The sequence below is a fragment of the Prionailurus viverrinus genome, chromosome B1 (assembly GCF_022837055.1).
Source record: "Prionailurus viverrinus isolate Anna chromosome B1, UM_Priviv_1.0, whole genome shotgun sequence".
In the NCBI taxonomy this organism is placed as follows: Eukaryota; Metazoa; Chordata; class Mammalia; order Carnivora; family Felidae; genus Prionailurus; species Prionailurus viverrinus.
The window spans coordinates 125,712,979-125,738,849 of NC_062564.1; the positions used below are offsets into that span (position 1 = coordinate 125,712,979).

The following is a 25,871-nucleotide window of genomic DNA, read 5'->3' on the forward strand; positions in this document are numbered from 1 at the left end:
TAGTTAACAGAATAACTCATTAAAATTTAAATTCAGTGTCTATAACAGTTTTTTCCACTGAGAATATACAAGATGGTCCAATTAAGTGTAGAAAGAAAATAAGTAAACTTTTCTTTTATAATTGTTCTATTAAAACTAAAAAAGAAAATTTAGGGTAAGGGAGCAATAACATTCTATAGATCAGAGAGCAAGGACGTGTTCTAGATGACACATAGCGTGATACTTTATAGCTCATCCTCTTTTTTTTTTTTTTTATTTTTTTTTCAACGTTTATTTATTTTTGGGACAGAGAGAGACAGAGCATGAACGGGGGAGGGGCAGAGAGAGAGGGAGACACAGAATCGGAAACAGGCTCCAGGCTCTGAGCCATCAGCCCAGAGCCCGACGTGGGGCTCGAACTCACGGACCGCAAGATCGTGACCTGGCTGAAGTCGGGACGCTTAACCGACTGCGCCACCCAGGCGCCCCTAGCTCATCCTCTTTAAATTTTGTATTATTTTATTTCTGCTAGCAACATAAATGCTATTTTAGTATGACATTATTTTATAAAAACCCTGAAACTCATAGAAAATCTAGCCGAAAGCATTATAATTTAACCTTACTGTGTGTGTGTGTGTGTGTGTGTGTGTGTGTGTGTGTGTGCGCGCGCGCGCGCATGCTCAGATATAGAATGGCAAAGGTCTGGTTATAGTGATTTCATATAATTATAATTTTTTAAAAGACAAGAGTGTTCCTTAAATACAGTTTAAAGACTGGATGTCATAAACCTTTTTTGTTGCTGCATCTGATAATGTGAGAAAATATAAACTATAACCTTAGCATTAGTCTTTACAGAATTATGTTGGAGGAATTATTTTAAGAAATGTAAAGACTTTACCATGTATGTTAACTCTTTCAGTACCTTAATATTTCCACTGAGCTTACACATTAAAATTCACAAATACCTGACAATCCTTTTACGAATATGTATGTCATCCTTGAGCTGGGGCCGTGCTGTTCTTCTCCACGTCGTTCCAATTTTAGTATATGTGCTGCCTAAGCAAGCACCCAATAATCCTTTTAAACAGGACAAATGATTATAGTTAAGGATAATTTGACCTAAAACTGTTGCAGATGAAATGAACACTTTTATAATGTGTAGAAGCTTAAGAAAACAACTGGGTTCTAAATATGAGATCAGTAAACAGTGGCTTAGTATGTCAATAAACTGTTACTTATCTGTTAACTGGCAAAATTACCAAATAGTTCTTCACTTGATAATTACATGTATATAAACTCAATAAATATTTCATTTCAGAGAATATAAAATAAAAATTATCAAGAGACAGGACAGTGGAAAGAAGAAGAATGCGGGAAGTATAAAGGGAGCAAGAAAGTCAAATGCTGCATTAGTTGCTTCTAATTGTTAATTTTCAAAGGTGTTTACCAGTACAGAATTGCCAACAGCTGAGGAGTAGGTAACTCTCATTCCTTATAGATCTTTTTTGGGCAATTGAATATTCTAAGACTTCTTTTCTTTCACTTAAAAATAGTTTGATAAACAACTTTAGATTTTTTTTTCTTTCGCGTGGGGAGAGAGCTTTTTCTGCTCTCAATATGTCACTTGTAGTTATATATTAATTAAATGAACTGTGGATTTTCTCTTACTTCAGGAATTACAATAGAATAAATGGAGTGCTAAAAGGATGGTACCACATTCTTTGTCATTTACATTTAACTCCTAAGAAGATTAACTATGCTCCTTTAATTGCTCAGAATTAGAAGGCAGGTTGCAGTTGATACCTAATGGAGGAAAGAGGGACAAGAATTGAGGGCAAGTGAAGAAGTGTGGTGACTCACTGAGATTAATAGAACACAATGTTGGGATAGTGATTTACACATCTAATGGAAAGAAGGAACACCAAAAAAAATACTTCTTTTACAACATGCCATGTCAGGAGACTCTGGCTCAACGTAGACACACACACACACACACACACACACACACACACACATACAGAGGAAGTTTATAAGCCCCCAACCCCCCTCAAATAAGCCTAGATATTTAAAAAGAAGTAATATCTTCATATGAGTATTATTTCTAAACATATAGAAAGTGTAGTTTTCTTTGAAAACATTCCTACATATTGCACATGAAATAAAGTAGAAGGAATTTTGAGTTATATTAACTTTTACCAGGAATGTCATGACAGGGAGGAGAGAAAGCCCCACAGAAGCCTTATGATTATAAACATGCTGGGAAAACTCTTCTGCACACTGCATCAGCATCTGAAGACATCCTTGCTTCAACACTTTCATAAGTATGTTTTATTTTATAGCTCACTTCATAGTATGTATTTTATAGCTCACTTTATAGTATATATTATTTCATAGCTCATTGTGTGGTGTGTGATTTGATACAAAGGCAAAGGGTGGTGGGCAATAAAACAACGCTGTGTCATCTGTATGTGTGTGCATGTGTGTGTGTATGTGTGTGTGTGTGTGTGTGTGTGTGTGCGTGGTTTTAAAAGATGTGATTTCAAAATTTACATGGTAATTCGAACTTAAAACCTTGTCAAGTGACAGGCATGATGTTAGTTAGGCTCAAGGTAGAATGAAACAGAGCCAGTATTTCCATTTTGTGTGACTTCATGTCCCAGATAATAATTATAACAACAATAACTGTTATTTGGACAATATTTCGCAGTGTAAGCTGTGGTACCTCTGATGATAATGGGTGTATAACTGGCCAACTTGTCTATCTTTACCAAAAGACTGAAACAACACAGAAAAGATAAACTAAATTAATCTAAGAAACATTACACCTTTGAATTCATAGAAGTGAGTTTATAGGAATTTTAATGTCAAATTTAAAATTTTTGAATGAAAAGTACCATTAGTGATCCACCATGTGACCAGCAGGATTGAGGGAAGCCATTTCCTTACCTCCTTGCTGTTGCTAAAGGTTTCCATTTCATTTTTCTGTCAATCTGATAAGAGTAGCATGGTATGTCACTGTTTTAAATCCCTTACCCTGACTACTAGTGAACACAATCAACTGCATAACTTAGGGGCCCAGTACAAAATGAAAATGCAGAGCCCTGGCCCAGATTCAGAAAGCAGTCTCCCTTTCTCATAGCCCAGCCCTGCAACTCATGATGGATAGAGGTCTTCCAAGGGATTAAAGCCTTTGTACCTGGACACACTTGATACCTGGCTACAGGTAGGCAAAAGAAGCCTGCTGGGTAACTCATTGAGCAAGCAGTGAAACAATCCAGGATCACCTGGGGCATGTGCCTGACCGTCTCTTTCAGCACCCTGCCTAGACCCACTGCTTTCATAGGGCAACAGCAAAATGGAGGCCTTCTCCAGCCATCCAAGCTGTTTTCCATTCCCTGCAGGGAGGGGAACAAGCCATCCCAGGAAGGAAGGACACAGGAATGTGGGAAGAGGCTAGACCTCACATGAACCAGAGCACATGCTCCAAATTCCACTCAGAGTTCACTTACAAAACCCAAATTCAAAAATAAAGTTTTTTAGAATTTTAAGATGATGACAAGAGAGAGTTAGACCCCAAACATGGGGGCCTTTTCAGTGCAGCAACCTGTATTATCTGCCGATGAAACAGAACTTGCTAGTGAGAGTGAATATTTATCCACAAGTTTTTTGGGTTTGTATATTTATTTTTCTCCAAATTTGTTGAGCATAGCCTTTGCCCACTATGTTTGTTTATTTATATTTTTAGACATTTTAGAATCATGTTCAAGAGAGATATGAACATATTTTCTGCTCAATACATATTTAATATCGCCTAGTCTATTTTTGTCCTTATAAAGACTTCAAAATTTTTGTGCAGATGGGGCTCCTGGGTGGCTCAGTCGGTTGGGCCTCCGACTCCAGCTCAGGTCATGATCTCGCCACCCGTGAGTTCAAGCCCCGCGTCGGGCTCTGTGCTGACAGCTCAGAGCCTGGAGCCTGTTTCGGATTCTATGTCTTCCTCTCTCTCTGACCCTCCCCCGTTCCTGCTCTGTCTCTCCCTGTCTCAAAAATAAATAAGCATTAAAAAAAATTCAAAATTTTTGTGCAGAAAAGTAGTTTGATTTCTTTTCCTTCATGGATTCTGGCGATAAGATTTTATCCACTTCCAAATTATGAAAATATCCTCATGTTTCCCATCAATCTTTTTTATTTAACTTCTTTTTTATTTTTGTTTTTTTCAATTTGAGCTCTAATTCAATGGAAATACACTTATGTGTATGATGGGATGTTTCAGTATAATTTTATATTCTTTCACATGGTTTCAGTGGCCAAATACCATTATTAAACTGTTCAGCTCTTTTTCTGGCATGGGGCATATAATCCCATCTATATCACACACAAAATTTCCATTTGTATTTGAATAAGTTTTGGTTCTCTTTATTCTACTGTATTGAACCACTATGTTGTTATGACAACTATCTGATTACAATAGCTTCTCTGTGATTGTTCGCTATCTTGTACTGCTGATTTTTTAAAGATTAGAAATATGGAGTCAACTCTATTCATAACATGCAGTTTAGCTGTTATTAAGTATGTGGAAGTGCTTAACCATACATTTTATGTTCTCTTGGGTAATGAAGTTTGGTGTAAAGGTTTACATAAAGACTTGTGAGTCAAATCTTATATTAAAATCCTATTCATTTGAGTACTAGTCAACATGTAAATTGTCTATACTTGCAATGCCTTATATTTTTTTTATCTCTAGAACAAGGATAATGAAACTTTTTCACAAAACACGTTTCTTGCAACATTACAAACACTCAGTAAGTATTAATCTTCTCCCATCGTAACATCAGTGCATTTAACTTTAATATTAGTGTATCTCTGGCCATGTCTTTCTCTTCTACCTTGTAACTTTCAAGTAGGTGTCATTTATCTGGCAATGAAGATAGAGCTATAAAATTTTAATCCTATTGGAGGTACTATTTTTCAGTATCAATTTTAGTTTCTTTGCAGTTATTCTAATAATACATACATTTAAGCTTATTCTTCTGTCCCTTTTGATTTTTGTTATTCTATATCATTTCACTTGCCTTTTTTTTTCCTTTTATTTACTGGGTTGAATAATTTGTATGTTTTCCTAGAGTCAGCAATCTCTCGTCTCATGTAAATACATATATATTTTCATCAGTGTTTGTCTTCATTTTAATGGCTGCACTAACCCATGGGCTTATTTATTAATATGCCCAAACCAAATAATTTATGTCATTCCTCCAGGTTACACAAAATCTTCAGGACACATTTATTGCCTCACCTCTTTTCCAACTTACATGAACTCAAGTTTTTTAAATAAACTTTTGAATTTTAAGTCCAAGTTAGCGCCCCCCCCCTCCCAGAATGCTTCTTATACCAACAATATTGTTCACAATCATACTATCATCATCAATTTTGGAGGAACAATGAATTCTCCTGGATTTATTTATTGACTAACTTGTCTTCTATTTTGAGATATTATGATATGGTTTTTATTCAACTATAATACTTTTCAGTAATTTTCTCAGAATATATATTTTCCTTTTTAAAAATGTCTCAGAGAGTGTATAATTGATGTGTGTGTGTGTGTGTGTGTGTGTGTAACTACTAACTGGCTTACTTTCCTTCCTTCTTGTCTTTTTTTAACGTAAATGTTCTTTTCTTTTCTTTTTCTTTTTCTTTTTCTTGGCATAGGAAAGAAGTTCTTGGCTCAGAGAACTGTGCTGTCCGCTATACTTCATTGGTGCAGATGAGATGCATAATACAAGATTGACTCTCTTTCCTTCACTCTCATGAATTTATATATATATTTTTCCCATTAATCCTTGCAGGTGAGAAAACTTCACCAGGCTAAGTATGGGTGTGTTATCTTCTTTTCATTGATCACACTTGGTATTAAGTATTGACTTAAAAACTCAACTCTTTTTCAGCCAGTGTGAATACTCTATTCATAGTTTGTGTTTTTTCTAGTGGTTTTGGTGCTGTTGTTGCTTTCCAGAATGCCAATTGTTCCAATAGATTCCCTGGATTTGTTCTCCATTTGTTTTGTTGCTCTCACTCTTAATTTCCAATTCTTCATAGGGTTCTTTTGTGGGGAATTTGGCCATTTGATTTTCCAAACCATTAATTCTGCTTTTAGCATTTTATTTACCACTTTTTGTATAGAATATTTTAAACATAAAAATCACATTTCAAATGAGTTGTTAAAAACCCTATTCTAAGATTGTTATTCTACAGTATCTCCATGTCCTTAACAACTCTTTTCTGTATTATATATATGTTGAAAAAAACTTTACTGAATAAGCTGAAACATTTGAAAGAAGTTTCTGAAATCAAATCTGGTTTACCAATTACTAACTTTTTACATTGCATTTCTTAGACCAAAAGTTTCACCTCTTAAATCTCAGCTTCAGGAAATTGTTTTGAGAATTAAATGAAAGACTCTGAGAAGCAAAGCGTAGCACATGGTAGGCACTTGATCAATGGGATTAATGGCATTAAAGAAACTGAAAACTATGAGAAAATGTGCTTTACATAAACATCCTTTAGCTAAGAACAATCTTGTGTATTCAGTATCATTCATTATTATTATTTTTAGTTTTAATGTTTATTTGTTTTTGAGAGAGAGAGAGAGTGAGCAGGGGAGGGGCAGAGAAGGGGCTTCATCTGAAGCAGGCTCCAGGCTCCAAGCTGTCAGCACACAGCCTTACACAGGGCTTGAGAAGCAGACTTACCAGCTGGTAAGATCACGACCTGAGCCGAAGTCAGAGGTTTAACCGACTGAGCCACCTAGGCGCCCCAGTATCATTCATTATTATTAATCACAATGTCTCAAAAAATATTGAATGCATCTAATTCAGATACTATTTACTAATTTACAATCTCCAAGAACCATTAATGAGCTCATGAAAGCTTATTAGCACTGTTTTTTTGTATTTAGACTTTTTAGCTTATTATTACATAAGCCATCCAATATGTAGTGGAAAGAAATACAACGTCGTTAAATCCTTACTTTGATATACGTTTTTAAAAGTTTTCATTCTTGGGGCACTTGGGTGGCTCAGTCAGTTAAGTGTCTGACTTTGGCTCAGGTCATGATTTCGTGGTCCTTGGGTTCGAGCCTGAGTCCAGTTCTGTGCTGACAACTCAGAGTCTGGAGCCTGCTTCAGATTCTGTGTCTCCTTCTTTCTCTGCCCCTCTCCCATTTGCACTCTGTATCTCTCTCTCAAAAGTAAATAAACATTAAAAAAATTAAGGGGGTGCCTGGGTGGCTCAGTCGGTTGAGCGTCTGACTTTGGCTCAGGTCATGATCTCGCAGTCTGTGGGTTCGAGCCCCGCGTCGGGCTCTGTGCTGACAGCTCAGAGCCTGGGGCCTGCTTGGGATTCTGTGTCTCCCTCTCTCTCTGCCCCTCCCCGCTCATGCTCTGTCTCTCTCTCTGTCAAAAATAAATAAATATTAAAAAAAATTTTAAATAAATAACTAAAAATTAAAAAAATAAATTTTTATTTTTCATTATATTTTTAAATGAAAAGAATAGGACTTTGATTCATTTTGCTATTCATCTGCAATACTGGTTATATTTCTGGTTATTTTTAAGAAGTAAAGGAGGCCAGATATAATGAGAATCCTTGAGATCTGGTTAGAGTTGTAGCACCAGCTACCAGACAGCAGCTCCCTGATTATATGTTGCCCCTTTAAACATTTCTGGAATTGGAGCCCACTTACAACAGATGTATGCAACTAAGTAAAACTTTCTTCTCACATTCCCAATCTTCTGAAAAACTGTTATTAAGCAAGGACCGAGTTTCACAATTGATGCATAAGAGGGACTTTTATGGCCTTGTAACTCACAAACAAATGACCTACTGTCATACCTTGAACGATTTTTGTGTTTGCTTCTTTACATATGGAGATAAAAAAAAAATATGTGCCCTTTCTACCTAACAGGTGTATTTCAAGGCAAACGATACATTTCAATAGTATTTTATACTTACAAGATGTGTTTCTTTATGAAAATCATTACATGCAAATTCCTCTGACACCGCCACCAAGGATGCTGTCACTGCTATTGTCCAGGTGCCTGCCTTTGGGAAAGCAACGTAAAGAGCAGCGGCCACTAGTGGTCTCACATTCTCATTACACCTGTTATCTCTGAACTGTGACTGCTGCCCGGGAGTTGCCCATGGCACACAACATGGCAAGATTATAGACTTCATGGAGTTATAGAAAGCAGGTGTCCCAAACAAATACACCAGAAGAAATGTGTGATAAACTGTAATGACAAGACAGGATTTTGAGATGGAGGTGGAAGGTGGAATGTTTCACTATGTTGCTGTGCAATGGAATAAAATACATATCCCATGTTTGAGACTTCAGTAGAACATTTGCTATTTCAGAGTGTTCATATTCCCTGATTTTTTCTTCACATTGAATGGAAGAGATTAATGACTCAGCTGTCAGTACAGCTTGTAATTTTAAAGTTGAAATGAGGCTAAAATCTGTCCTTGACATTCTTAAAATTCTTTCTCTGTAAAGTCGTGTCTAGGAGAGGTACAGTCATGGGTTCTCCACATATTCCTTGATAGTTCTGGTTCACCACTGGCAAACTGTGCAACCAGCAAAAAACCTGAGATTTATTTTTCCTTGCTACCAAATAATCTCAAGTTTCTAAACACTTCAATGAACAACTAGAATCGTAACTAAGAATACTGACTTTGAAAAAAAAAAGAGCCTACATTTTTATGTTTTTCAGTATGCCAGGGAATAGGAGTCCTGCTGTCACCCTGCAGTAAACCTTTTAAAAGCAGTTTTAAACGATGATTAGGTTGGTGCAGTGTGCTGCAGCCATGACACACTACCAAACAAGGACCATGATAACAGACAACCCAACAGCATAAATGCATGCTTCACAATTTGATGTGGTGAAAGCTTCTATTTCCATTTGACCAACAATCAAGGTGTACAGTGACAATGAGAAAATGAAGCAAAATAAAATGGATCGAAAGGCATGATGGGCAGTTGGGAACATACGTAAGGAGTTTAAAGGACAGTAAAATTAACATGAGTCTTGGGTTGACAACCAGATTTCATACGCAAAGAGGAAAAAAAAATCATAATAAAGAATGTTGAGTGCCAGTAGGCCGGCCTGAGCACTGTTCTGGGGGAGGAAGTGGGAGAACTGGAACTTCAATCAGAGTTGTCACAATGGGGACAATGGAGAGAGAAGAAATGATTAATAACGTTTGTTCTAGCTGCCTTGGAGGGCATAGATTGAATGCCTGGGAGGGCATAGATTACATTGGCATTGATATGAATAGACTGTTCAATTTTAGAGGTAGAACCATTGGTGCCTTTAATATATACACTACTCCACTATGGTGAATGTGACTTCAAAGAAAATATAGATTTTATCAAGGTACAAATCTACCCAGAAATTTTGGGGAAAAAATCATTGCCCATTGCTGGTCCTTAAGTCATTTTATTTTTTTTTCCACTTGGGCAAATGTCTGCAAATTTCCAACTTATCTCCTCTTCCTTTAGATTAGCAATGCCACTTCTTATGCTATATGAAATCTGATAAAATTCTTTGCCATGAAATAATCTGGTTGCTCTGCAGAATAGGTTATAATAATGTTTCACTTATTACCCCTGATACAAAGCTATTTTTCTTCAACTATATTAGCATAGATATTTCCATATATGTCTATAGAATACCTCAGTATTGATCCTTATTTTATTTCTTCTTAATACATATTTCTCCTCCCCTTAGGCTTTTTGTTGGAGATTGCCTAAATTAAAATTTCTGTGGACTATAAATCCTCCAAATAATGTCTTCAGGATTGGGACGACTTGCTGAGTAATAATAAAGAGATCTGATCTTAAGTGCATCTTACGTAAGATGCTACATCATTGGTTCTTTTTTCTCTCTCCATCTTCTGAAGAAAGCACCATCAAAAAGCACTTAAGCTTTCCAGGGCTTCCTTCGCATTTACTTAACCTTTGATAAAAGAGGACATATTTAATGCTTCTAACAAAGCCTCACCCCCTCCCCATCCCTGCCTCCCACTCCAGATCTTTTTACTAAACACTGATGCTTCTATCAGTGCTGCCTGTGGAAACTCAGGGAAGACCATTTAATGGCAGTACCTAATAGGAAAATTTCAATGGTTTTCTGTGAATAAAAGAAGGAAGGAGAAGTAAGAGTACAAGAATGGAGAAGAGTGAGCATAGGACAATACATGGCTACCAAAAAGGCTTTGCAAAAACAAGGAGAAAGTCACTCACTGGTGAGTTCTCCAATGCCAGGAACAATGTCTTATTCCTCCAGCAAATTGCCTTGATGCAAATTTCCAAATGAATAAAATTAATTCGACATGAAGTAATTCACTAAAGAAAACGAGACAAAATTGTGACATACTTAACTAAATTTGGGATCCTTCAATGTTTGGGGTTAGGGTATGCAAACGATGATCATTGAAATGTTTCTTATGAGAAACTAAAGAGAACATACAAGCTGTTTACAAAGTGTGAGAAGAGTTGTGTGTGAGGACGGTGGGCTGCTAACTGAACAGAGTGGTGAGGACAGAGTAGTAGGAGGAGAACAGAGGGGAGGCAGGAAGACGGTGTGAACCTGAGGACTGGGTGAGATGAAATAATAGGGAGGGCTTCCTAGTAATGGAATGTCTCTCCCCGAACCACCCCTCCCATAAGTTGAGTATTCTGTAAAGTCTACTAAAATAACATGTTTTATGTCCATGTGTGGTTTTATCTGCCAAATGAGGAAAACATTGAGTTTTATGTCTAGATCACTGCACAGATGGAAGACTATGCTCCTAAACAAGAGAAGGGAGAGTGGAAGGGAAGTTTTCCCAATTCCAGGGCTCATGGCATGGTTTAGATTACTAAGGTCTGGGAAACAATCATGGTATCTGAGATAAACATAATGAAGTTAGAATTACAACTCTCTCTCTCTCTCTCTCTCTCTTTCCCTCTCTCTCTCTCGTTCTTTCTCTGTTTTCTCTCTCTCTTATTCTATTGAAGACTTTCTTGATCACATAGTAGAAGTAGTGTCTTCAACCTTATAACAGCTATAGAGTAGAACACCTGTATTCTTTCATTCTTTGCCACATACTTCCTTGTTCATGATAGTTGAGTATATCTATATTCACATTACAGAATTTTTAAACTTAATTGTAAGATATTACTAATGAATCAGATTTTTACTTCTTTGGAACTGTTAAAGTTTCCAAAGTATTAATAAACACCTTATTAATAGTTCTTTGTTTGTTTCATTGATTAAAAAGCATAGTCAAGTGACTTATAAAATGAAAAAAGGAGGGATGAACCTACTTCTCCAAAGGAATCTCTTCCCAGAGCCCACAGCTGTAGACTTCCAAAGTCATCTAACTGACAGCACTTGTGATGGCTGCATTATTCCCAGATGCTGCTTTTCAGTCATACATATATAAATTGTTGGCTAACTCATTCAAAAGAACCTATAAGATTATGTGTTTTTTCCTTCTGATACTACTATTATAGTATTACACTTCTATTATATTAAAAAATTAATATCATAATTTTCGGGAGCAAATAAAACAATTTGAAATTTTGTATTTGTTTAGATTCAGTAATATTTTAGGCATTCAATTCAAATAAGAATGAGACCTAGGTCAGGTTAGATGTTATGGGAAATGAACTAATAAATAATTGCGTTTTCTACAGTTTTTCTTTCGAAAACCTGTTCAATCGCGCAAAGCAGCAATCTGTATTCTTTTCCGTAAGTGTGAAATATCTGGGGATTTTTATCCTGCTTTTTCACCTCTCTGTTGCATACCTCGGGTCAGTTTCTTCTTTTTGCTGCTGTTTCTTCACCTATAAAATGATGATGATGATGATGATGATAGTTACTATGTTATAAAGTTATAAAATTAATAATAATGAAAGGTGCATAAAATAGTGACTGTCATCTAGTATATACTGTATAAATGTTTGCTATTACTATTCTCATTATTATATTAGGTTTCAATTTTAAGCAAAAAAAATGATATCAGCATATATCATGAGGGACCTCATGGTTACTAGAGTGTATTAATAATTCCTATCCTAAGGGCTAACAGTAAAAACAGAAATTTGTTTTATTATTTATTTATTTACATCCAAGTTAGTTAGCATATAATGCAATAATGATTTTAGGAGTAGAATCCGGTGATTCATCCCTTACATATAACACCCAGTGCTCATCCCAAGTGTCCTTCTTAATGCCCCCTGCCCATTTAGCCCATCCCCCACCAGAAATTTGTTTTAAAAGTAGAGCATTGCAATTTACAAAAATGGGGCAATAATATTTTTGTCACTAAGTGTAGTCATTTGGGCTATTTTTTTTAAAAATACCAAAAAGATCTCATCCTGGTGATTTGTGCCTCTCCTCCTTTATTTAAAATATGACATATTATTATTTTCTGATGGAAGAGGGAACTACGTATCAAAGATCTTCCTGGAGTAATATATGGCAATATTATGTTTAGAAACTGTGTTCTGAATTTAATCATAAGATTATAGTCCATAAAATATCCCTGCCCCCTTTTATAATATTTGTTATCAGTACATATAAAATCCTTCACAAGTTGATCTCAGATAATTAGCAACCCCCAATTTCTGTTTATATCTTCTGCACAATCTCCTTCCAGCCACTTAAAACTTTTTCTTAGTGTTTATTTATTTTTGAGAGAGAGAGAGAGAGAGAGAGAGAGAGAGAGAATGGGGGAGGGGCAGAGAGACTGGGAAACAGAATGAGAAGCAGGCTCCAGGCTCTGAGCTGTCAGCACAGAGCCCGACAAGTGGATCGCGGGGCTCTGGGGGCTTATAAACCTTGCAATCCTGACCTGACCCGAGCTGAAGTCAGATGCTTAACCGACTGAGCCATCAAAGTGCCCCTCCATCCAGCCACTTATTTCTTGTCTTAATCCCTCAAACACACCAATTCTTTCAGTTTCCAGAATGGAATAGCTTCTTACATCTTCACTTAGGTAACTCCTACGAATTCCTTGAAACTCAACTTAAAAATCACATGCTTTGTGATACCTTTGTGAACTTCTTCGGGTAAAGTTAACTGCTCTACTCAATCTCTTGCAAAACACAAGCAAGTTCCTATCTTCAAGGAAGATTGGAGAGAGCCCCTCCCATCAGCTAGTACATGCATACGTGTGCATGTAAGTGTGTATTGGGACACCGTGACATATCTGTGCAATTCTTTCAGCCTTCCTATATCACTTGCAATAACGCAAAATAGTTGGCCCCTCCTTTGGCTCCTGCTCTGATCAATGCCACTAACTGGAGGTCCTTCTTTCTGCACAAACCTTCCTGTGGCTGACTTGTGCTTCTCATTCGGGTAACTGCTCAAATGTCACCTCAAAAAAAATTCTGACAAGGCAAATAATTTTACTCCTCATGGTCCTCATCTCAAACATTTTCCACTCCTTCTCTATTACCCTGGGTTTTTATTTCTTTTATATCCTCTGTCTTTCTCTCTTTTTTTCTTACTCCTCAGCAGAGTCAAAGTTTTATTAAATACAGAAAGGGAATACATTTCTAGGAGTGGAATTGATAGATCAGAGTCTATATATTAAGACCCCTGGTACATTTTGCCAAGTTTCTATCCAGAGATACTTTATTGCTATTGCTATCATTACATAGCATGTATAATTTTAATACAGATCTATAATTACACCATTCATTATAACTATCATTTGTGTTCTTACAATATACCAATCACTGTGCTAAGTGCCATAATACATTAAGTGTATCTTTACATGTATTTAAGTCTAATTATTTGCACTTCCACTGGCAGTATAAGAGTGCCAATTTTAACATCCTCTCACCATTAGTTTTTTAAGTTTTTGATCATTAAAAGTCATATTTTACTTTCTAAATTTGAATTTCCTCAATGGAAAGTATGATAGAACATGTTCCCATATTTTAGTAGTTATTTGTGTTGCTTTTTTCTTTTTGTAAGCCCAGTGTAGTAATTTGTTAAGACTGACATAGCAACCACCAACGGTGTAGCTTAAACAACAGAAATTTATCACCTCACAGTGCCAGAGGCCAGAAGTCCAAGGTCAATATGTCAGCAAGGTCATACTCTTTCTGAAGGCACTAGGGAAGAATTGATTCCAAGTCTCTCTCTCAGCTTCTGGAAGATTTTTGGTTTGTGGCAGCATGGTTCTAATCTGTAGTTGGCGTTCACCCTGCGTCTTCACATTGTCTTCCCTCTGCACAAAGATCTCTGTCCAAATTTTCTCTTTTAATAAGGACACTGATTAATTGGATTTTAGGGCCCACCCACCCTAATAATCTCATCCTAACTTGACCATTTGGAAAGACTCTATTTTCAAATAAGGTCACATTCTGAGGTATGGGATATAAGCGCTTCAAAGAATGAAATGACGTCCAGTTCATGGTCTTTGCTAATTTTTCCTTGGTATACTCAAATATTTTCATCAATTTTAAGAAAAGTTGAAATATAAGCTTGGACCACATGTCTGACAATTATATTTTCGGTTTGTGTTTATCTTTCAGTTTTGTTTATGTACTATTGATATACTAAATTTCATATTTGTATGTAGAAGAATGATAATTTCTTTTTTTTTTTAATTTTTTTTTTCAACGTTTATTTATTTTTGGGACAGAGAGAGACAGAGCATGAACGGGGGAGGGGCAGAGAGAGAGGGAGACACAGAATCGGAAACAGGCTCCAGGCTCTGAGCCATCAGCCCAGAGCCCAACGCGGGGCTCGAACTCCCGGACCGCGAGATCGTGACCTGGCTGAAGTCGGACGCTTAACCGACTGCGCCACCCAGGCGCCCCAAAGAATGATAATTTCTTTAGCAATTACCTTTAGACATGTGCTTGCCATATAAAAATTAGGTAAAGGACCCTTAAATTATTTATAATTTTAACTTTTCATTTAATTATTGAGTATAAGCCATATAATTTAGCTTTCCAGAATCACCCATCTGCAAATATTCTTCTAACTGTGAGAAGAATTTAACACATGCCTTTGATTTGTTAACTCATTACTTCAAGTCCTTGAAAGGCTCCTCATACCCTCGATTGAAAAACCTTATTGCAGGGGTGCCTGGGTGGCTCAGTCAGTAGAGCGTCCAACTTCGGATCAGGTCATGATCTCATGGTCTGTGAGTTCAAGCCCTGCCTCGGGCTCTGTGCTGACAGCTTGGAGACTGGAGCCTGCTTGGGATTCTGTGTCTCCCTCTCTTTCTCTGCCTCTCCCTATTTGCTCTGTCTCTTTCTTTCTCTCACAAATAAATAAAAACATCTAAAAAATCAAAAAAAAAAAGAAAGAAAAAGAAAAACTTTATTGCAGAGTTTGGATTCCAGCTTCTTCAAGATTTGGTCCCACCATGTTTTCTCAGCCACATCTTCTGCCCACTCATATACACAGACCTATACTTCCTGCTCATCAAACTACCCCAAATCTGGATAATGCCACATCCTCCCAAGCCTCAATATCTTTGCAAACACACTCCTTAATGAACATGCATAGTGCCCATTTCAGAACGAAGTCCAACAATTGCATCATATAGGTTGGCTTTTCTCTCTGAATTTCAGGTATTATACACAACATCCACTTTACAAAAGATCAGCAAAAATGAATAAATAACTATTTGCAATTTTTAAAAAGCATCTCTAGCACAGAGAAGTGATTATTCTGAGAGAAGTCATCATAAAACTTGGGGAATTGGACAAAGAAGACAGATTGTGCAAAACTGATGGGACAATAAAACCAGAGGCCCAGAACAAATCTGGAAGAAACACTTCCCTGGCCATTCTCTAATTAGACCAGCCATTCTGAATGTTCAGAAAATAATTCCATAGATATTTTTTAAACTTTGAATTTTGAAGTAATTTTAGATTTTTTTAAAGTTATAAAGACAGTATAGAAAGTTCCCCTGAACCCTTTATCCTAGTGCCTTTGATGATAACATCTTATGCAACCATGGTGTATTTATCAAAACTAAGAAATTAACATTGGCACAAAAATACTGATTAAACTACAGACTTTATTCAGATTCCAAATATTTTTCCACGTATGTTAATTTCCTGTTCAGGAATCCAAACCCAGGATTTTACACTGTACTCAGTCTTCTGTTTCCTTAGTCTCATTCATTCTGTGACAGTTTTTCAGCTGTTCCCTGTTTTTCATAACCTTGACACTTCCAAATAGAATGTTCCTGTGTATTTGTGGGATGATTCTCATGATTATATTGATACCATAGGTTTGGGAAAGAATACAACAAAGGTGAAATGCCCTTTTTATCACCCCATATCGGGGGTATATGATATCAACATTGTTTATTACTGATGATTTAACCTTGGTCACTTGATGATAGTGGTGTTTGCCAAGTTTCTCCCCCTTAAAGTTACTATTTTTCCCACTCTGTACTTTATATGTAGGAAACGCATCACTAAATCCAGCCCACACTTAAGGGAAGGGGAAATAAGCTCCACTTCCTGGAAGGAGGAGTATCAAAGAATTCGTGGACGTATGTTCATACCACAACAACAATTATTTTGTGGGAGGTACTTTGTGGATATGTAGGTACCCAGTGTCTCCTTTTTTATTCTATAATTTTAGCATTCATCTGTGATTTTTTATTACTCTCATTCCTCTTACATTTATTATTTTCAATTTTTCTGAAGGGAATATTTGTCTCTCCCTCATCTATTTATTTACTCAATCATTCACTTTTACCAGTATGGACTCATGGATATTTATGTTATCCTTGGGATAGACTTGGGTTATTATCATTATCTTTTCTTATTCAAATTGTTCTACTTTTAGCTAGTAGAAACACTCTCAGGTTAACCTTCAGGTGTCCTTTTGATATGGTTCTTTTTTTTTTTTTGGATACGGTTCTTCTTTTGAAAATTTTCAACTTTCTTACAGGAACTGCAAGATGCTGTAAGGCTCATATTTTATAATGAGCCATTTTTGCAGTGACCCTTGTTTTCTTTTATTAGAGACTGATATTTAGAAACTAAGATTTGAGTACTAGGTGTGATCTTTTCTCTCTTTTTTAAATTTTTTTAATGTTTTTATTTATTTTTGAGACAGAGAGAGACAGAGCATGAGCAGGGGAGGGAGACACAGAATCCGAAGCAGGCTCCAGGCTCTGAGCTGTCAGCACAGAGCCCGATGCAGGGCTTGAACTCACAGACCATGAGATCATGACCTGAGCCGAAGTCGGATGCTTAACTGACTGAACCACCCAGGTACCCAGTGTGATCTTTTTTTTTTGAGGTTTTACTGAAGCTGAACCCTTTCAATGGGTAGAGTTAGGAAATACACTTCTATATTTCTGTCTTTCATCTATCACCAATTACATTACAATAAGAATGTGTTCATATTTAAATCTCCAACTCCAGTTCAGCACCACAAAATTTATCCTAGTGTTCCTCCCCTCTCTTTTTATGTCATTTTACTTCTTACATTAAGAAACCTGAGTCCCTTTATTTACAATTTATTTATGTATCTGTTCAAACCTAGTGGATATGTGAAGCTGGTTCAGAATTGCTAATTCATAGACCCATTAAAATAAAGGTATCAACTAGAGTACAGTATTTCTTGGGTACAGATGGTCCCCAAATTACAATGGTTCAACTTAATAATTTTTCAACTTTATGATGATGTGAAAGTGATACACATGTAGTGGAAACCATACTTTGAGGTTTGAATTTGGATCTTTTCTTGGGTTACTAATATGCGGTAGGATACTCTCCTCATTCTGAGCAGTGACAGCAGCCACAGCTCCCAGCCAGCCATGTGATCAGGGAGGTAAACAACTGATACACTTACACCCATTCTGTACCCATACAACCATTCTGCTTTTCATTTTCAATACAGTAGTCAATAGATTACACAAGAGAGTCAATACTTGATTACAAAATAGGCTTTGTGTGAGATGATTTCATTCAACCGTAAGCTAATGTAAGTGTCCTTGGTATGTTTAAGGTAGGTCAAGCTAAGCTATGATATTTGGTAGGTTAGGTATATTAAATACATTTCAACTTACAATATGATCAACTTATGACAGGTTTTTCAGGATATAACCCTATTGTAAGTTGAAGAAGATCTGTACAGTTCAATTTTTGGGGTAGCCTTTAGTATCCAATCAAAACACTGTTTTCCAGAGTTACTTACTTCAGTATCTTTGCCCCCATTTCTTTCAGTGAGACTATGCCATTCATTAGAAATTAAGTTTATTGTAAAAGTCTGCATTACGTCTTGGGATTCCTCAGCATCCAGACTGATTTTCTTTAAATTTGAATACATTAAAGTTCTCATTTTGCAATGTACTACAATTCTATGGATTTTGATACATGCATATCATCATGTGTCCACCACCAAAGTTTCTTTCATTACAGTTCCATCACCTTAAAAATTCACTTGTGCTGGTCATATGTAGCCAACTTCTCCCCCCACACCAACTCTTCATAAATAATTAGCTATTTTTCATTCTTATAGTTTTAGCTTTTCAGAGGGTCAAATGAATGAAACCATACAATATATAATCTTTGGGATCCATCATGTTTCACTTAGCAGTATGAATCACTTACTGTATGATTCACTTACTGTATGAATCACTTCCTCAATACTTTTATTATAAAATATTATCTACTGTACGGATGTGTCATTTGTCTGTCAATCCAGGGGTTGAAGATGCCTTGGTTTCCTCCACTTTTTAAATAAAGTTGTTATAAACATTTCCATACAGATTTTGGTATAAACATATTTTTTAATTCATTGAATAAGTAGGACCAGGATTGCGGGTTGGTATGGTAAATGTGTGTTTAACTTTGTAAGAAACTGCCAAACTGGTTTCCAAAGTGACTATATCATTTTGTATTTGCACTAAAAATGAACAAAACATGTAGGTTATGTAGGCTGGAAAGTACAAAATATTGATGAAATCAAAGAATGTCTACATAAATGGAAATACATATAATATTAATGGATTGGAAGACTCAATATTATTGAGATGACAATTCTCCCCAATTTAATGTAGAGATTCAACACAATCCCATTCAAAAATCCAAGCAATCATTTTTATATGGAACATCAAAGTAACTAGAAGAGCCAAAACAATTCTGGAAAGAAAAAAATCAGAAAACTCTTACATGATTTTAAGACTTACAGTAAGGGTAGATGGTTCAGTGGAACATAGTAGTCAAGAAATGGACCCATGCAACGATAATCAATTGGCTTTTCTCAAAGTTTCAAAATCAACATAGTGAAGAATGGACAGTGTTTTGAACAAATGGTATTGGGACATTTAGACATTCATATACCAAAAAATGAGCCTTGACTCATCCCTCACATCTTATACAAAAACGAACTTCAAATGTATCATAGACATAAATGTAAAACATCAAATGATAAAATATGTAAAATAAAACACTGGAGAAAAAATGTATGTGACCTTTGATTCTATGATAAGTTTTTATATATAACACTAAAGGTGTACAATAAAAAATAGAATAAATTGGATTAAATCCAAATTAAAATATTTTGATATGAAAATGGTACTCTTATGAGAATAAAATCACAACCCACAGTCTGGGAGAAAAATTTTGCAAATTACACATCCAAAATATACAAAGAATGCTTGAAACTCCACATTAAGAAAACCAAAAACCCAGTTAAAAAATAAGCACCAGAAATTCTCATTCCACATGTTTTTTAATCCTACATTATGCATTGCATTACAAGGGTTTGTTGTTTTCAAATAACTTCTACTGTTTTTTATTATAAAGTTTGTAACAAATAGTTAGGTATGGGAGTTCCTGGGTGGCTCAGTTGGTTGGGCATCTGACTTTGGCTCAGGTCATGATATTGCGGTCATGGGTTCAAGCCCCGTGACAGGTTCTGTGCTGACAGCTCAGAGCCTGGAGCCTGCTTTGGATTCTTTGTTTCCCTCTCTCTCTGCCCCTACCTTACTCACGCTCTGCCGCTCTCTCTCAAAAATAAATAAACATTAAAAAATATTTAGTTAGGTATGAATAGATTAAAAGGAAGCATAAGGATCAGCTTTACTAAATGTAAAATTACAATTGTTAACCTTGGATAAAAGCAGGCCAACCAGCTAAAGAATACCTTATAAGCATGATACCTGGGGTAAACCTATCCATTCCTATTTGGGTCAGTCATAGGTATATCCATGTGAGGCTGGAAGATATTCACTTTTGATTGGAAGAATCAAAATATTGATAATTTTTAATAAAGATATAAGGCATCTATATTATAAAATGATTTTAATAACTCCTATGATATTTTTAGTACTTATTATAGGTCAACCAGTAGAATTCATGCCTTTCAAGACTTTTCATAAGTACAAATTACTAATATTAGGATTAAATACCTTAAAATAGAAGAATATCATTTTATTTTCTCTTTACAAGTTCCAATAAAATTAAAATATTGAAAATCACTATTTCAACAATACAAATAAAATAAAATTGGTAAATATTAGCCAAAAGAAAATTCCCATGCTTCAATTAAATATAAAGAATGGCACAGGATGATTTCCTTCAATTGTCATACCTAACTGATATTTGCCAAGATGAAGACAATATGGTCATTATAAAGTGCCTACAATTTTACCATTGTAGAAAAGTTTAGATGTATTTTCAGTGGAAAAAGAAAAAGAGAGAATACTCTAAACTTCACACCACTGAGACAATTTGCCCAATTTTTAATTTGCAATCCCATTAAAATAAGAATACACGGATGAGTATGAGGGTAAAAACAGAAAGCATTGCAAAGCGTAGCTAGAATGTGTTATCCGTAATGATGATTTGGTGTACCAGAGTCTACTAGCTGTAAAACAAAACAACAAAACAAAACAAGCAGAGTGTTTATTTTGGTGTTAATATATTTTTCTTTAATATTTTAATTTACACTGTTGCCAAGAAAAATTAAGAATAAAATTTCCTTTAGCCTGGAGAGGTAAGAGGGAACAAAAAGAAAAGGATTCTAGAGAACTGACACCAGCCAGCATAGAAGGAATTTGTTGGGAGATAAAGTTCAGTTAATAGCAGGGAGAAAAAGCATGAGACTCAAAGAGAAAAAAAAAAAATCTAGTCATTGATCATTTAACTCCCAGCGGTGTAAAGGCAAAGGCAACTACTGGACTCTGAGAGAAAACACCTCCAGAAATAAAACTATTTCTTAAAAGTTACTACGGAGAAGGCAGTTCTGGTTGTACAGTAATTAGATTTTAAGGGAGAAAGGAACAGACAACACTGCTTTAGATATTAGGGGCAATCATACTTAATGATACATTTCAATTCTAATTTCACTTAAATGATCAAGTTGCAAGCCCCACTGTTTCTTCACACAGCCCAAGCCCCTCCTCCCTCACTCCATCAGCGTTTTGTGAAGCGTTCTCCTTAATTAACTAAATTGTTGTCTAGCCAGACATCTTGACTTTGAGAAAATGGATGTCGGGGGATTTGCTTGACAGAGGACCTAACAGAGTCTTCACGCAGAACAGAAACATGACACTGGTTCTGAAATAAATTTATGGTCCTGCTGAACAGAGGTTCCGCTACCAGCAGAAGAAACGGCTCTAGAGGCGCAATGACTAATATGTCACCACATCAGCAATTCCTTTATGGAAGCAGAGGAAGAACACCCAAATAAATCAGATTTGTCACAGGCCTAAATACCATTAGGCTTGTCAGCTGGGATCTGATTCTGGCGTCCCAGAGCAATGGGTGGGAAAGTTTCACTGCACTTTTCCAGAAGCCTCACCCACAGCAACCCAGCAGCCATTTCCGTGGCTCATGCCTTGCACGTTATCCTTAACGATCTTCCCTAGATGTGACTTCCATGTCACCACAGCCATTTATTTTAAATTTACTCTAAAAGGAAAACTGGGGACTGAATATGGAGAGAACAACATATGCTGCAGCTCTTCTGTGTCCTCTTTGGGCTTCCCTAGTTTTATAATTATACCCAAAAGGTACTAAAATAATAAGCAGCCATTATTTCTTGAAGCAGGTCAGGAAAATGTTATTTAAGTGATTCACCCATTCTTTTCAGTAAATATATATAAATATATATTTATTATTAAAATGACTACGTCACACACCCAGTAAGAGAGCCTTACAAATTATGAATGTTAAATACAAAATGTATTTAACTGTATTTATGTATAACTCAAATATATAATAATTAATTATATTGAGTTTTAGTGTCTAGCAAATAAGTTGACATCAAATAACTAATAAAATCTATTCAGAAGGAGAGAAAATAACGTTTTGAATTTGTGATATTGATGCATCCCTTCAGAAATTTTATAAAATATACCCTACAAATGGGAAGAGTGGCACATCATAGATACAATAATATTTGTTGACACGTAATATTTGTTGAATCTTTAACAAGTTACACTTTGTGGGGAAGAAGTGGTTTTGGCTTATAAAAATGTTTAAATATAAAAGTTCGGACTTTTCCAACTCAAATATAGATGGTCATATTAGGAAGTGTAAGATTCCCTCTCCACTTGTGAAGCAAATAAAGAACCCTGCCTCAACATCATCAATAATGATGAGAAAATAAATGTGGAAATTGTTAACGAAAATGTCCTTTCTTTTCAAAAATACTATTGTCATTTAATTCACCCAATTCATTACAGCAGTTTATTAAGATAAATCAAAAATCATTGAAATAATGAGATGTTGGGGGAGAGAAAACACATATAACTTAAACTCCATTGATCTCCGAGGGAGATATTAGGCTTCTAAGACCCTGAGATGTCTCTTCTTGATATGCCATTGCTTACTATTGTAAACAACAGATAATTTATATTCCCTTAAAGAATTTGTCTAAGTGCATTAAAACTATCTGTGCATGTATACATCTCCCTCATTAAATGGGATCTTATTTGTTCATTAAAGTGTATAGGAAGTATAAGGAAAAAAGCATCTATAGTTTCAAGAATATGTTTAAATATATTTTATAAAAATAACTGTGGAACAACAACAACAGATAAGAGGCATGATGTGAAATATTGAAGACAGCCATACTCCAATTTATTTTCTGGTTAGCATTTAGTGATTACTTTTACTGGGCTGCTTGTTTAAATAACTAGATACTTGACAATCCCAGGAACATTTGAATCCACTTTAAAGCATCATAGAAATCTTCACAGGGCCGATCGAACATGAGAGGAAACCTAGAAGGTGAATAGGAAGGTATTTGTTAAGCAGGTGGAGACTGGGAAGGATAACACATTTAGGTGAGCAGCAGAGAGTAGAGAGACACCTTCTAAGCAGAGGAACAAGTTGGACTAAAGTATGCAGGAATAAGATACTACAACATGCTCAGGGAGACTGCTCATTATTGATGAATCATAATGTTAGAATAGAGAAGAATTATATTAGCACTAGAAAGGAAAAGACAGTAAAGTGTAGGATTTTTATTTTTGATCCTATGTCTTGAAGATTTCCTATATATTGTAGTCATTCAAGAAAAGTTGAATGAATGAATGATTGGTTGAATTGATAATAATGTGAAAGTTTTGAATCACCCTGACAAAATATTATACCAATCTTCTGATCCTACCGCATGTTTACTCTACTTCTAGTTAGCTGTCTTTCTGTGACAAGAGCCAACTTTACTTGAGATATGCATTAGTTTGGGTCTGCCAAGAAGGGATTAAGTACACCAACATTGGTTGGGAACTGAATAGGAGAAGGCTCGGGGAGTCTTATGCCGTAGTGCAGGTCTGATGCCTGTGAAACGAGACAGGGAAGGAAAGAGGATGGGGTGAGAAGAGTCTCAGACTCCAGTATAGTTGTGAGAAAGCTTTGGTCAAGCCTACAGGGAGGCTTCCAGCCAAAGACAGTCGCTAGAATCCTGCATCTCACTTGATAAGCCTGCATTAGTACCAGTGCATATTTAGTCATTGGTTGGAAGCAGGCCATGGGAAGCAGAACTTGGCAAGAAATGAAATGGTGGATCCAGACAGGCAGCAGCTGGGACCAACAGTCAGTCCATTATACTCTTCACAGCAGGAGATCTGAGTGGCACATTTTCATGGCTGCCACAAAAATAAATCTAAATGGAATTTTCTCTGAAGACTGATTAAAAAACAGAATTAAAAATCGTGTAGAGACCATGTTCCCAAAATATCAGAAAGAATCATCTGTCTCTTAATTGATCTTCTTCTTTGTGCAACTATAGTTCCCTGTGGTCTTATAACAGAGCACAGAAAACAAAGCGCTGCATTTCCTTGAAATCATGACTGGGGCATTAAGAGAAGAGATTCTGAGGCCCTATGACTAACTGCAGTTATATTTTTGGGAAAAAAAAAAGTTGTGATACATGTATGTGAAAACCTTAAATATATAATGCAATTAAATAAAACTTACACTAGAAACATTTTTATGGTATTAATGAACTTAAGTCAAATGCACAAGGAAAATTAAGGTATTTATGAACAGTATTCAATTATTCCACTTCCCATATACTTTTTTACTGGTTTGAAAGAAAAAAAAGTTGTTTTTGTCATTAGATGTATTTCAAAGTTTTTACTATTTTCAAAAGCTTATCTTTGGAGAAAGTGTAACTTTTTGTAGATATATGAATACTATCTGATGAACACTAGAGAAACTGGAATTTAAATAGCATTAAAAAAGAGGGAGTTTATCAAATAAGATGAATGAAATTGGTCTCATTTGCACTAAAATGTCTTCATATATTTAATTTGTATAAACTCATTATGTGTCACACACTGGAGGGAGTGCAAAAAATTAAAAGTAAAATTTTTAAAAAGTATATAATGTGCTCCTGGTCTTTGAGGGCCTTGCAGACTAATGGAGGAATTTAAAGCAATAAATACAATAGGATGACCAGTGCTTGCATTGTTACAGAAGAGTAGAGAAGAAAAGTGTGTGATTGGTGTAGTCTAAGTACGCTTCATAGAATAGATACAGGGCTTGAGTCAGGAAGTAGCATTAGGCCAAAGGGAAGGAAACCGTCTTCTAAGCAGAGGGAGCAGTTTGTGCAAACACGCAGACTGGAAAAGTTTCAGGGAACCATCTATAATTTACTATGACTAGAGAGCAGAGATATAGAGAAAGGAGGTGAGGCTGAGACCCACTATGGTATGCAAATAGTTTACTTTTCCTTTCTTATGGACGGTAAAGGGCCATGGAAGAATTTTGATGAAAGACGTGGCATGATCTGACCTATCAATCTGATATATTTGTTATATATACCAACAAGGATGGGAGTGGTGTGGATAGAATGGGGTGGAGGGAACATTACAGAAACAGTTATAAAATTCTGAATAAAACATGATCAGGGCTTGAACTAAGGCAGCAGAAGTGGCAATATGAAAGGGTCAGCATGAGAAATATTTAAGATGATGTACTGCCATTCCCCATGAGTAACCAGAGGCAGTGAAATAGAAAGAGAAAGATTCTACATGCCTTCCTGACTGGACTGGTACTACTCACAGAGACAAGGATTCTAGGCAGGATTCTGTATTGGACAGATAGGGGGAAATGTTTGTTAGTCAGCTAAAACTATGAAAAACAAATGCATCTGGATTTTTTTATTGACATCTTCAATATTTCATTCACTTATTCACCAAATATTCAGTGTCTTCTATATGCCAGGCACTGTTCTAGTCTAAAAGCATATAGCAGTGAACACCACTGGCAAGAAAGTTTGTCCTTTACTAGCTAACATTCTAGTGAAGAAAATCAGAAAATAAAGAGCTGAAACATGGAATATGAGAGGTTTTGATGAGTGTTGTGTAAAAAAATTGAGCAGCAGAGCACCTGGGTGTCT

The 25,871-nt window shown here is 35.9% G+C and overlaps 1 non-coding gene across 1 annotated transcript; it reads right to left on the minus strand.

Annotated features, from left to right (window-relative positions):
• Positions 1-938: 938 nt before the first annotated feature.
• LOC125165026 (U6 spliceosomal RNA) lies at positions 939-1,047 on the minus strand. Its single transcript, XR_007151934.1, has one exon. It is a non-coding gene; the product is annotated as a U6 spliceosomal RNA (small nuclear RNA).
• Positions 1,048-25,871: the final 24,824 nt, after the last annotated feature.